The sequence below is a fragment of the Pan troglodytes genome, chromosome 12, assembly GCF_028858775.2.
Source record: "Pan troglodytes isolate AG18354 chromosome 12, NHGRI_mPanTro3-v2.0_pri, whole genome shotgun sequence".
Taxonomy (NCBI): domain Eukaryota; kingdom Metazoa; phylum Chordata; class Mammalia; order Primates; family Hominidae; genus Pan; species Pan troglodytes.
This window is the reverse complement of record NC_072410.2, coordinates 39914119-39929204: the sequence shown is the minus strand read 5'-3', so window position 1 is coordinate 39929204 and position 15086 is coordinate 39914119. Positions and strand designations below refer to the sequence as shown.

The 15086-nt window shown below is 36.1% G+C and overlaps 1 pseudogene; it reads left to right on the top strand.

Annotated features, from left to right (window-relative positions):
• Nucleotides 1-8448: 8448 nt before the first annotated feature.
• On the top strand, nt 8449-8552 carry LOC112208305 (U2 spliceosomal RNA; annotated as a pseudogene).
• Nucleotides 8553-15086: the final 6534 nt, after the last annotated feature.

The window sequence follows — 15086 nt, the reverse complement described above, 5'->3', positions numbered from 1 at the left end:
ACAGCTGCCCTACAAAACACTGCTTTGTTAAGCTGCTTAACTTGCCCTGCTAGCACATAGGAGTACAATATGACCCTCCACCCGCACTGACTACCATTGCAAGCAGTGCCTTGGGAAGCACAGAGCCAGAAAGCCCCAGCCCTGGCAGTGCCCTACTTTTGTGATATGCTGTACTGAGAACAGGAGATCCTCCCATACACTCACTCCAGCTTGCCAAGCAGAGAAAGCACACACACCTGTGCTGGCAAGCACCCCGCCCACAGCCAACACCACCCCCAGTGCAATGGTGGCTCACATAGTATCCAGCAGGGGCTCCCAACTCCCTAGCTGCCTTGCCTCCACCAATGTGGTGAATACCCTCAAGGAGGCAGGCATCCCTGCATCTGCTAATGCTCTTCTGCAGCTGCCACACTTCAGTACCCCCAGCACAGTGAACTCCAAACTTCAAGGAGCCAGAGAACAAAGTTGAGGCCCAATACAAGTACCCCAGAGTTAGAGCATGCAGCCCAAAAGTTGGGAGCTGAGTGTTGTCCCCCTAAATCTTCCTGAAAGGAAGCCAGATGGCTGAATCCACCTTATACCACAATTAAACCCTCAAGGTCATCAAATAGGGTAAAAGAAAAAAACTCTCTCCAAAGTTCAGCAACCTCAAAGATTGAAGGTAGACAAGCCCACAAAGATAAGAAAGAACCAGTGAAGAACCCTGAAAACTCAAAAAGCCAGAGCATCTTTTTCCATCCAAATTACCACATTGCCTTTCTAGCAAGGGTTTGGAATTGAGCTGAAGCTGAGATGGCTGAAATAACAAGTAGAATTTAGATTATGGATAAGAACAAAGTTCCTTGAGCTATAAGAGTACGTTGTAACCCAATGCAAGAAAGCCAAAAATCATAATACAACAATGCAGGAGCTGTCAGACAAAATATGCAGTACAGAGAAGAATATAACTCCTGTGACACAGCTGAAAAATACACTACAAGAATATCACAGTGCAATCACAATTATTAATAGCAGAATAATCCAAGCAGAGAAAAAAATTTCAGAGCTTGAAGACTGCCTTTCTGAGATAAGAAAGGCAGATAATAATAGAGAAAAAAGAATGAAAAGGAATGAAGAAAACCTCTGAGAAATATGGGATTATGGAAAGAGACCCAATCTATGACTGACTGGTGTACCTGAAGGAGATGGGGAGAATGGAATCAACTTGGGGAACATATTTCAGGATATCATCTATGAGAACTTCCCCAACTTCACTAGAGAGGCCAACATTCAAATTCAAGAAATGTAGAGAACCTCCGTAAGATACTCCACAAGAAGAACATCCCAAGACACATAATCATCAGATTCTCTGAGGTCAAAATGAAAGAAAAAATGTTAAAGGCAGCTAGAGAGAAAGGCCAGTAACCTACAAAGAGAAGCCCATTAGACTAACAGCCTACCTCTCAGAAAAAGCCCTATAATCCAGAAGAGATTGGGGGCTAATATTCAACATTCTTAAAAAAAAAAATATTTCATCCCAGAATTTCATACCTGACCAAACTAAGCTTTATAATCAAAGGAGAAGTAAGGGATTTTTCAGATAAACAAATGCTGAGGGAATTTGTTACCACCAAATCTGCTTTACAAGTGCTCCTGAAGGAAGCACTAAATATGGAAAAGAAAGACCACTACTAACCACTACCAAAATACACTAAAGCATAAAGACCAGTGATGTTGTGAGGCAACCACATAAAAAGTCTGCAAAATAACCAGCTAACAGCATAATGACAGGATCAGACCACACTTACAAATACTAACCTTAAAGGAAAATCGCCTACATTTTCCCAATTAAAAGACACAGAGTAGCAAGGTGGATAAAAAACCAAGACCCATTGATATGCTGTCTTCAAGAGACCCATCTCATATGCAATGACACACATAGGCTCAAAATAAATGGGTGGAGAAAAATCTACCAAGCAAATAAAAAGCAGAAAAAAGCAGGGTTTGCAATACTAGTTTCTGACAAAACAGACTTTAAAACCACAAAGATCAAAGGAGATAAAGAAGTGCAATGCATAAAGGTAAAGAGTTCAATTCACCAAGATCTAACTGTCTGAAATATATATGCACCCAACACAGGAAGCACCTAGATTAATAAAGCAAGTGCTTAGAGACCTTCAAAGAGACTCCCACACAATAATAGTGGCAGACTATAACACTCCACTGACAATATTAGACAGATAATCAAGACAGAAAATTAACAAAGATGATAATAGTGGTAGATTTAACACCCCACTGAAAATATTAGACATATCATCAAGATTGAAAATTATCAAAGATATATAGGACCTGAACTCAGCACTGCATCAAATGGACCTTATAGATATCTATAGAACTCTCCACCCAAAGCAACAGAAAATACATTCTTCTCATCACCACAGGGCACCTACTCTGAAATTAATACCATAATCAGAAGTAAAACATGCCTCAGCAAATGCAAAAGAACTGAAATCATAACAGTCTCTTGGATCATAGTACAATCAAATTAGAAATCAAGACTAAGAAATTCATTCAAAACCATACAAGTATGTTGAAATTGAATAACTTTTTCCTGAATATCTATTGAGTAAATAATGAAATTAAGGTAGAAATCAAAAAGTTCTTTGAAAATAATGAGAACAAAAATATAACATACCAGAATCTCTGAGATGCAGCTAAAGCAGTGTTTGTTGTTGTTGTTGTTTTTCTTATACTGTCAGTTTTAGGGTACATGTGCACAATGTGCAGGTTTGTTACATATGTATACACGGGCCATGTTGGTAAAGCAGTGTTAAGAAGGAAATTTAAAGCACTAAATGCCCACATCAAAAAACTAGAAAGATCACAAGTAAACAACCCAACATCACGACTAAAAAAACTAGAGAGCCAAAAGCAAACAAATTCCAATGCTAGCAGAAGACAAGAAATATCCAAAATCAGAGCTGAACAGAAGGGGACAGAAACATGAAAAACCATCCCCAGGTCAACAAATCCAGAAGCTGATTTTCCAAAAAATAATAATAATAGTAATGAAATAGACTGCTACTAGACTAATAAGGATGAAAGGAGAGAAGAAATTAACACAATCAGAAAGGACAAGTGAGATGTTACCACTGACTCCACAGAAATACAAACAACCTTCAGAGAATATTATGAACACCTCTATGCACAAGAACTAGAAAATCTAGAATAAATAGGTAAATTCCTGGACACATACACCCTCCCAAACCTGAAACAGAATAAAATTGAATCCCTGAACTGACCAGTAATGAGCTCTGAAATTGAGGCAGTAACGAATAGCCTACAAAACACAAAAAGCCCAAGACCAGATGGATTCACAGCTAAATTCTACCAGATGTACAAAGAAGACCTTGTACCATTCCTAATGTAACTATTTCAAACCTTGAGGAGGATGGACTCATCCCTAACTCATTCATGAGGCCAGCATCATCCTGACACCAAAACCCTGGCAAAGATTCAACAAAAAAAAGAACACTTTAGGCCAATATCTTGATGAACATTGATTAAAAAAAAATCCTCAGCAGAATATTGGCCCACTGAATAGAGCAGAACACCAAAAAGCTTATCCGCCACAATCAAGTAGGCTTTAACCCTGGAATGCAAGTTTACTTCAACATACACAAATCAATAAATGTGATTAATCACATAAATAGCACTAGGAACAAAATCCACATGATTATCTCAATGTATGAAATAAAGGGTTTCAATAGAATTCATCATACGTTCATGCTAAAACCTCTCAATAAACTAGATGTTGAAAGCATGCACTTCAAAATAAGAGCCATCCATGCAAACCCACAGCCAGCATCATACTGAATGGGCAAAAGCTGGAAGCATTTCCTTTGAAAACTGGCACAAGACAAGGATGCCATGTCTCACTCTCCCATTCAATGCAATATTGTAAGGATTGGAATAGAGAGCCCAGAAATAAGGCCACACACCTACAACTATCTGGTCCTTGACAAAGCTGACAAAAATAAGCAATGGGGAAAGGATTGCCTATTCAATAAATGGTGCCGGGAGAACTGGCTAGCCATATGCAGAAAATTAAACCTGGACCCATTCCTTACACCATATATGAAAATTAACTCAAGATAGATTAAAGACATAAATGTAAAACCCTAACATATAAAAACTCTGGAAGACAACCTAGGCAATACCATTCAGGACACAGGCACGGACTAAGATTTCATGATGAAGAAAGCAAAAAGCCATTGCAACAAAAAACAAAAGTTTACAAATGTGATCTAATTTAAACTAAAGAGCTTCTACTCAGCAAAATAAACTATCAACAGTGTAAACAAGTTACAGAATGGGAGAAAATTTTTGCAAATTAGGCATCTGACAAAGGTATAATATCCAGCATCTAAAAGGAACTTAAACAAATTTATAAGAAAAAAAACAAACAACACCATAAAAAAGTGGGCAAAGGACATGATCAGATACTTCTCAAAAGAAGACATTTATGCAGCCGAGAAACACATGAAAAAATGCTCAACATCACTGATCATTAGAGAAATGCAAATCAAAACCACATTGAAATACCATCTCACACTGGTCAGAAGGGCTATTATTAAAAAGTCAAAAAACAAATAACAGAGGCTGGCAATGTAGAGAAAAAGGAACAGTTCTACACTGTTTGTGGGAGTGTACATTAGTTTAACCATTGTGGAAAACATTGTGGTGATTTCTCAAAGACCTAATACCATTGGATCCAGCAATCCCATTACTGGATATATACCCAAATGGATATAAATTATTGTACTATAAAGACACATGCATGTGTATGTTCATTGCAGCACTATTCACAATAGCAAAGACACAGAATCAACCCAAATGCCCACCAATGATAGACTGGATATAGATAATGTCATACGTATACACCATGGAATACTCGGCAGTCATAAAAAGGAAAGAGATCATGTCCTTTGCAGGGACATGGATGGAGATGGAGGCCAATATTCTTAACAAACTAATGCAGAAACAGAAAACCAAATACCATATGTTCTCACTTATAAGTTGGAGCTAAATAATGAGGTCACATGGACACATGGGGTGAACAATACTCCTTGGGGCTTATCGGAGGGTGGAGGGTGGGAGGAGGGAGAAGATCAGCAAAAAGGATTAATGGGTACTAGGCTTAATAACTGGATGATAAAATAATTGGTACAACAAACCCCCATGATGCAAGCTTACCTATGAAACAAACCTGCACATGTACCCCTGAAATTAAAAGTTAAGAAAATAAAAATTTAGATTAAAAAATTACAATTTGAAGAACAGGGCCACAATCAATGTTCATTCAACCAGACTACACAGATGGCACTGCACTAATCTGTGATTTCAAAATTAATTTACGAATTTGACAAATGTTCAAAAATATAAGAACTACCTCTTTAGGGGCCTTACTGTGTGCTAAACTTTCTAAACACTTTATATTCATTATTTTCATTCCTCTGGTGTAGGTATGACTACTTCCTCAAAGGTTCACAAAAGTAATAATGTGCTCAAAATTATTCCATGGCAAAAAGATTAAAAACCAAGAATTCTAACTCTAGAGTTGATGCTTTTATCCACTATCTTTTAACTCTCTCTCAAATAAAGGTTTTAGGGAATTAAACAATTTGTTGATCTGGGAAGAATTGCTGAACATTTAAAAATAATGTCAGATGACTGCTCAACATACAGAATGTGTGTGTGTGTGTGTGTGTGTGTGTGTGTGTGTGTGTGTGTGTGTGTGTTTGATGTTCCCAATCATGCAATTGCTACCAGGGCTATTTATAATAGCAAAGATATGGAATCAAGCTAAGTGTCCATCCACAGGTGAATGAATCAAGAAAATGGGGGATATATACACAATGAAATACTGCTCAGCTATAAAAAATCCTGTCTACATAGATAAACCTGGAGGACATTATGTTAATTGAAATAAGCCAGGCACAGAAATACAAGTACTGTATATTCTCCTGCATATATGGAATCTAAACAAATTAATCTCATAGAAGTATTATAAAAGAATGGTTGTTACCAGAGCCTGGGGTTTCTAACAGGTAAGGGATGTTGTGAAGATGTGGGTAAAAGGATACATAATTATAGTTAAATAAGTTCAAGAGACCTATTGTACAATATGGTGACTATAGTTAATGATGATATATTGTATTCTTGAAAAATGTTAAGACATCCATCCATTAAGTGGATGTTAAATGTTCTCACAAGAAAAACTATGTCTATGTGGGGTAAAGTATTTGTTAATAAGTTAAATTTAAGCATACAAAAATGTATACATGCTTCAAAACGTCATATGCTATATGATACAAACAATTTTATCTGTCAATTTAAAAACAAAATGATTGACAATGAAACATTCTATATAGCTGCATGCTTTTATTCAAGTAGTGATCAGATGTTGCTTCTCAAATTATGTAGGGTGGATGGCTTCTATGATGAATGATTTGGTGTTTTGCTGGGTGTATATACCAGAAAACAAAACAAAAGAAATTAATTGGGGAGGGCTAGCAACAGAATTATTGGATTTCTGAGGAGTGTTAAACAGAGTACATAGGAAAGGAAGTGCTGGCAGGAGAAATGCAATTATTTTGAAGATAATTGTGGCTCCAGAGATTTGTGGGAGCACAAGAGGATAAGGAACTGAGTGAAACATAAAAATAAAAGGAAAGGATATTAGAGTTTATGACTTAAAGATAGAGAATTATGCTAAAATTCAGACTGTAACCATGAATAGGAAGTTAGGTTCACTGAAATAGAAAAAAAAACACAGGACAAGATTGTCAAATCAGTAATCATAGTGTTTTTATTTTAGGTTGTAAAATAATAGAGTTATGTTGAATTTAGTGAAAACTTAAGCAATTTGTTTCACAGATGTAAAAGGCAATGTTTTGAACCTTCTATAAAATAACTTTATCTGATTTTGTAATGTTTACCTGGATGCTCTGTCTAGTAATAGTAGTAGCAAACAATTGTTATAAATAATTATAAGAAATAGTTTTTTAATATAAAATGTTATAGATGTATATCAGATATTTTCTTAATTTTGTTTTGCAGAAGCCAAATACAGCTATTTTTTTTCCTGCCCCAAAGTGTGATGTTATTGTGGTTAACACAGTGGAGTGTAGCATGGTCTAAAAACCTGATTGAAGGCCAGGCCCAGTGGCTCACACCTGTAATCCTAGCACTGTGGGAGGCCAAGGCAGATGAACCACCTTAGGTCAGAAGTTCAAGACCAGCATGGCCAACATGATGAAACCCCGTCTCTACTGAAAATACAAAAATTGGCTGGGCGTGGTGGCAGGCACCTGTAATCCTAGCTACTTGGGAGGCCAAGGCAGGAGAATCTCTTGAACCTGAGAGGCAGAGGTTGCAGTAAGCCAAGACTGCACCACTGCACTACAGCCTGGGCAACAAGGGTGAAATTCCATCTCAAAAACAAACAAACAACAAAAAACCTGATCTAAAATTATCATTATATTTTTGACCTTAATCTCTTTCAATCTCAGTTTCCTTGTTATGTGAAGTTGGAAGACACTATTGATTGCCTATTCAGTAGCAACCCTCAGCCCTTTATACTTCTAGCTAGGAGAGTCATTTTCCTACAATAGAGGTCAAATATATGAAGACTCACTTTGTTCAGCTTCCTCTTATGTAAAGTTTGGCTATATGAGCAAATCATGACCAGTTACTCTTGAGTGAGCTCTTGCTAGGAGTGGAAATAGGAGTGTGTTTAGATGCTCCTCATGATAAAACAGAAAAATTTTATAAAAAACCACTTTATTTCCTTTATGATTTAGAGGATGCCTTGTGTGGGTTTGATGGGTGTTTCTGCAGCTGTATTATGAACAAAGAGAGCTGTTATTGATACACTGTAGGTAGAAAGTTGAAAATAACCTAGAACTACCTACATACAGACATACTGTAAGGGATAAATTGCACATATTATTGATTAATCCACTTTTAATGAGATATTTTATTCCTCTCAGCCAAGTGTCCTAACGAAAGAAATAATTTAAATGAAAAAGAAAACATCACTTGCACTGGTAGCATGTAGTTAATATTGCTTACTTTAAAATATTTTTTAACCAATTTGATGTAATGCAAATTTAAGTACAAACTAAAAATGGAGCCTATGTACAATATAACTCATCATTTTACCATAGTCTACACTTGTATTAGAACTACCTATAATTAAATGGTTAAGTTGGCTTTTAGAACAGTCATAACATTGAATGTTATTAGGCTTGTTTACCAGGTTAAGTTAAAAAATGAAGCTCTGTATTAGGGCTAAAAGGGAAGATGAAGTGTATGAGTGGTAATAGTAATACAACTTTAGAAGAGAAGAATGCACTGTCAATCAAACAGTAAGAGTTTGATTAAAAAAAATAAGAATAGACCTAAATATCTATGCCCTTTGGCTAAGATCAAGTGTAGTATCTGTTCTTATCAGTTAGAAATACTAAAAAAGTATTTTTCTTCATTTTTAAATAAGAACATAACCTTACCTGCCTTCAAAAACAGCTATTTTCATATAATGTTAATTTAAAAATAATAAAAGAAAAAGGTATCATGTATCAGGCAAATTGCATTAATTGCACTGATTGCAAATTGTATTAATTGCATTGAAGATTAAATCCTATTCTTTCTTTTTAACATCTCATCCTACATTTTAAATACAAACTTAAAACGCAATTAGTAGTGACACTTTTTCTCCATAGCTTTGAAGTGGAAAATTAGAAAATGGCTAGAGGATGTTTGCTACATAACCTTTTTAATGCTCTAGCTTGAACTGTAGACCCTTATGCAAGCAGACTAAATGTACTATTTGGGGTACTCCAGCCTATTTCTAGGAAGATGATTATCTAATCATTTCAGAGAAAATGTCAGAGCATTTTCCCAGCAGATATCGGTAACAACACAGCACAGCTGCAAATGTAACTTTTTCCAGACATGACTTCAGCCCTGAGAGTCAGCTTTACTTCCTTCCTTAAAAGCTCTTTATAATCAAATAGTAAGTATGCATGTAAAGGTGATATATATGTTAATTAGCTGGAACAGATTATCACTTCACAATGTAGAGGTATCTTAACAACATTAAGTGGTACACCTTAAATATATACAATGTTTATATTTCAATGATATTTCAATAAAGCTGTCTTAAAAAAGAAAAAAAATTAGCCATAAGAAAAATAAAAAATAAACAAGATTTACCTGCCCATAAAATTTTTGGAATAGTAAGTTATCTATATTTATATAGATACCTTTGAGGACTTTATAAGCCAAAGAAAATCTTGAGTTCAAAAATGAAATTAGATATTTAAACTGGATGTTTGAAAGTCTCTAATTTCTTGCAGAGTAAGAAATGACACTTGCTATTTCTTTGTCTGCCAGGATCATATACAAATAATAATTTCTTTAAATATGTGAATTAATTGTATTTGTAATAGAGAAAAGCTTGTGGTCACTGAATTATTTTATTTTACAGTTAAATCTTTTAGTGTAACTGTGTGTTTGAGAATGAATACTACACATTTTTTGTAAGACAAAGTTGACTAATTCTTAGTGTATTACTTAGAATATGTCTTTTTATATAGGCCTCCATGTCTTTCCTCTCCAGTCTGAGACACTTCATGGTGCATTTAAGCTTTGCTTTTTACTTTTGTTAACATATGATTTTGAAAGTTACTAACAAACTGATAGATGTTACAAGTGAGTTAAGAGGGCAGTGAGTTACTAAGATTACACTTTCAAGCCATCAAATAGAGACCATGTATTCAGCTATAAATTCCTCTCTGATTACCGGTAAAAACATTGTTTATAGACATATTTTATATTTAGACAATGTTATTTATTTTTAATTTTCTAGTTGATTTAAATTCTATCTTCTTTCATGTAACACGTTATAGTAATTAACATAATTAGCATATAAAAGTCCATAATACATTTTAGTTGAATTGAATTAAGAAACTCATGATATAGGACCACGAAATGAGGAATTGATCCAAGAGGTGAACAGTTGTCTTCTAATCCTGGATCTGTTTCTAATGAACAGTATATTGTCTAGTTTGGGTTTACTTTTTAAATTATTATTACTATTATGTAACTGGATTTGCCTTTAAAATATTTTTATGAACATAAGTCACATCTTTTAAATTTGAGAGCTTATGTTGTCTAATATTTTATTAAATGTTACCTATATTTTATTTTTTCTAGTTGAACTACTGGAACTCTTAAGTGAAGCATTTTAAGACATCTAACTTAATTTTTATTTTCATAATTGCCATTTATTTACAAGCAGCATTCTCAAAATTTTCTAGGTCTACCAAATTTATTTTTCAAATGTATCCACCCTAGATGATTGGGGTAATTATTTTCACTATTATGATTTTGTTTGTTTGTTTCCAAAACCTCTCCTTAGTTCTTCATCTAAATTTCCTATTTATGACTCAGGTTTGTGATGTCCTCACTAATCAACAGGAGTTACTGTGGTTTCTGTTCAACTTCTAACTACTGCTATCCTTCCTAGCTACCCTTTAGTTATGGGTATGTTCACTGGGTTTTTCCCAGAGCACAAATTCCGTAATTAGCACCTGTTCTTTTATGAGTACATTTCATAACCTGCTCTTTCATCAATATATTTCATGACCATTTATTACCTTTCCATATCTAGTCAAGTTCTTTGCAGGTATTCTGTTAATTCAAGAAAAGTTTCAACCATATATATATATATATATATTTTTTTTTTTTTTTTTTTTTTTCTTTTTTTTTGAGACGGAGTCTCGCTCTGTCGCCCAGGCTGGAGTGCAGTGGCGCGATCTCGGCTCACTGCAAGCTCCGCCTCCCGGGTTCACGCCATTCTCCTGCCTCAGCCTCCCGAGTAGCTGGGACTACAGGCGCCCGCTACCACGCCCGGCTAATTTTTTGTATTTTTAGTAGAGACGGGGTTTCACCGTGATGGTCTCGATCTCCTGACCTCGTGATCCGCCCGCCTCGGCCTCCCAAAGTGCTGGGATTACAGGCGTGAGCCACCGCGCCCGGCCTCAACTATATTTTTTATTATTGTTACTCTATCTGCAGAAACTCTGAAGAATTTCATGAATCAGATTTTCTTTATCATTCATTCAGTTATGAAATAACGAAGTCTAGATCTCCTTCATCCTCCTGGATCTTGTAATGTTTTGAAAAGCATAAGGAATCTGGCTCTTCTTTAATCTCCAAACATATTTAACATAGGTTATTTTTTGGCAGTACTCTGGTAATTTTTTTTGTGTATGTTTAGTTTGGACTCTACTATTTCAAGATTGCTCTTGAGTAAGTCCTTTTATTTTTTCATATGCTCACCAGATTTGTTCTTTGCTCTTTCTAAAGCTAACACCATCTCTTGAGCTATATTTTTTATGTTCCTTTGAAACATACTTTAGTGGCTTCTATTTGTTGTTAACATATTTGCATAGTTCCCATGCCAACCTGAATCTTCTTTCTGAGGCATTTTGAGCATAGGCTTTCTTTACTGCATACACGCTTGCTTTATTAATATGTGGTTCTTTGCATTGTTAAAATCTTATTCAAATTTTTATTCACCTTGGTCTCTACTGTGCATGCTTAACTTTTCACATAATAAGTACTTGTTGTGCATCTTACTCAGTGGTTTATAAAATGTATCACAATCTGGGTTATCAATACTTAGGACCATGAATACACTATGGTGATAGGAGTTAGAATTTGGTTAGATGTGCAGAGATGAAAAACGTAAACACACACTTATACTACTGGGATAATCTTAATTTTTCCCTGGTAATATTTAAATACATGCGGGACAATTAATTTTCTTATTAAACTTTTAATGACAAATTAGTATTCATCTTTATATGGCACCAAATATCAGAAAATGAAAACTTTCTATACTATTAATCCAACACTTGTGGCACATAAACCTAGTTTTAAAATATTTTGAAACATTCTCACACATTCGTTTCCAAAAGTGTTGATGAGAGTCCTAAAGGTAAGTAGAAACCCCTCTTTTTTGTTGTTGTTTGTTTGTTTTTTTCCCAGTATCAGTTATGACAAACCGATTTAAAATCATTTATTGCCTACCCCTCCGTAAGCCACATAGCACTTGTTATTATGGCTATCCTCATTCGGACTCCTTGAAACTTTACAGGTGCGGTCACCCTTATAATTGCTCATGGACTCACTTCATCTTTACTATTCTGCCTAGCAAATTCAAGCTAAGAAAGAATCTGTAGCCGAAACATGTTACTTTCCCGAGGCCTTGGAACACTTCTCTTACTAATAGCCTCATGATGATTTTTAGCAAATCTTACTAACCTTGCCTTGCCCCCTACTATTAATCTAGTAGGGGAACTCTTTGTGACTATGGCCTCATTCTCCTGATCAAATATCAGTATTATGCTTATAGGACTTAATATGCTAATTACAGCCCTATACTGTATATGCTAATCACAACACAACAAGGGGCACTTGTATATTATATTAACAGTATCAAACCTTCCTTTACAAGAGAAAATACATTAACACTTATACATCTAGAGCCTATCTTCCTATTATTCTTAAACCCTAAAATTATTTTGGGGTTTGCATGCTGTAGCTATCATTTAACCAAAACGTTAGATTGTGGATCTAACAATAGAAGCCTGCAACTTCTTATCTATGGAGAAAGTATGTGAGAACTGCTAACTCATTCCTCCATGCCTAACAACATGGCTTTCTCAACTTTTAAAGGATGAGAGTCATCAGTTGGTCTTAGGAACCAAAAGCATTGGTGCAACTCCAAATAAAAGTAACAAACATGTATTCTTCCACTGTTATAACAACCCTAATCCCCTTAATCTTACCAATTACTATTACCTTAACCAACCTCTGCAAAAAAGGTTCATACCCAAATTACATAAAAACATCTATCACATGTGCCTTCATTATCCTCATCCCTACAACGTTTATATGCGCAGACCAAGAAGTCACTATAGCAAACTGACATTGAATGACGATCCAGATTCTCAAACTCTCACTAACCTACAAACCAGGCTATTTTTCTGCAATATTTATCCCCGTAGCACTATTCATTACCTGATCTATTGTAAAATTCTCAATATGATATATAAACTCAGACCCTAACATTAATCCATTTTTCAAATGTTTACTTATTTTCCTCATCATAATATTAATTCTGGTTCCCGCCAACCTCTTTCAACTCTTTGTCGGATGAGAAGGTGTAGGAATTACGTCTTTCTTACTAATCGGCTGATGGTAAGGGTGAGCAGATGCTAATACAGCAGCCCTCCAAGTGGTTCTGTACAACTGCATTGGTGATATTGGCTTTATTTTAGCTATAGCATGGTTCCTCCTGTCCTCCAACACATGAGAATTTCAACATTTATTCTAGATCCTACCCCCAACTCTCTTCCATTAATTAACCTTCTCTTAGCAGCAACAGGAAAGTCAGCTCAATTCGGCCTCCATACCTGACTTCCATCCACCATAGAAGGTCCAACCCCAGTCTCAGCCCTACTCCACTCCAGCACTATCGTTATAGCAGGAGTTTTCCTGCTCATCTACTTCTACCCTTTAATAGAAAATAATTTATCAATCCAAACCTTTACATTATGTCTGAGGGCTGTTACTACCTTATTCACAGCAACCTGTGCTCTAACACAAAATGACATTAAAAAAAATCATAGCATTCTCCACCTCAAGCCAGCTAGCCCTTATAATAGTCACAATTGGGCCGGGTGCGGTGGCTCACGCCTGTAATCCCAGCACTTTGGGAGGCCGAGGCGGGCGGATCACGAGGTCAGGAGATAGAGACCATCCTGGCTAACACGGTGAAACCCCGTCTCTACTAAAAATATAAAAAATTAGCCGGGCGTGGTAGCGGGCGCCTGTAGCTACTCGGGAGGCTGAGGCAGGAGAATGGCGTGAACCCGGGAGGCGGAGCTTGCAGTGAGCCGAGATCGCGCCACTGCACTCCAGCCTGGGCGACAGAGCGAGACTCCGTCTCAAAAACAAAACAAAACAAAACAAAACAAAACAAAAAAATAGTCACAATTGGCATTAATCAACCACACCTAGCCTTCCTTCACATTTGCACCCATGCCTTTTTTAAAGCTTTATTATTTATATGTTCAGGGCTCATCATCCATAGCCTCCATGTTGAATAACACATCCGAAAAACAGGAGGGCTATTCAAGACTTTACCCCTCACTTCCTCCTCCCTTATTATCAGCAGTCTTGCACTTACAAGTATGCCTTTCTTCACAGGCTTTTACTGTAAAGACCTCATCATTGAAACTACAAACACGTCATACACCAATACCTGTGCCCTTTTTGTTACTCTTATTGCCACCTCCTTGACAGCTGTCTATAGTACCCGTATTATTTTCTTCACTCTGATAGGACAATCTTGCTTCACAACTCTGATTACTATTAACGAAAATAACCCCTTCCTAATCAACTCAGTTAAGCACCTAATAATAGGCAGCATCTTTGCTGGATTCCTCATCATCAACAGTATCATTCCTGCTTCATTCCCCCAAACAAACATGACACTCCACCTGAAACTCACGGCCCTAGGTGTGACCATCTTAGGCTTCTCGCTAGCGATGGAGCTTAATTTTATAACTAATGACCTTAAACTAAAATACCCATTACAGACATTCAACTTTTCCAATATACTAGGAATTTATTCAGCCACATTTCACCATACAACCTCCCACTCAGACCTATTCATAAGCCAAAATCTGGCCTCACTTCTACTAAACCTAATTTGACTAGAAGAGTCTATACCAAAGACCATTACACAAACCCAAATTTCAGGCTCCATTACCGTATTTACTAAAAAAGGACTAATTAAACTGTACTTTCTCTCCTTTTTTATTCCATCATTTATAACACTACTCCTAATTATCTAATCTATTACCCTGAGTAATTTCAATCACAACATAAATACTAACAAATAGTGATCAACCAGCAACTACCATTAATCAACACCCATAAGTGTACAAGGCAGCCACACCCACAGA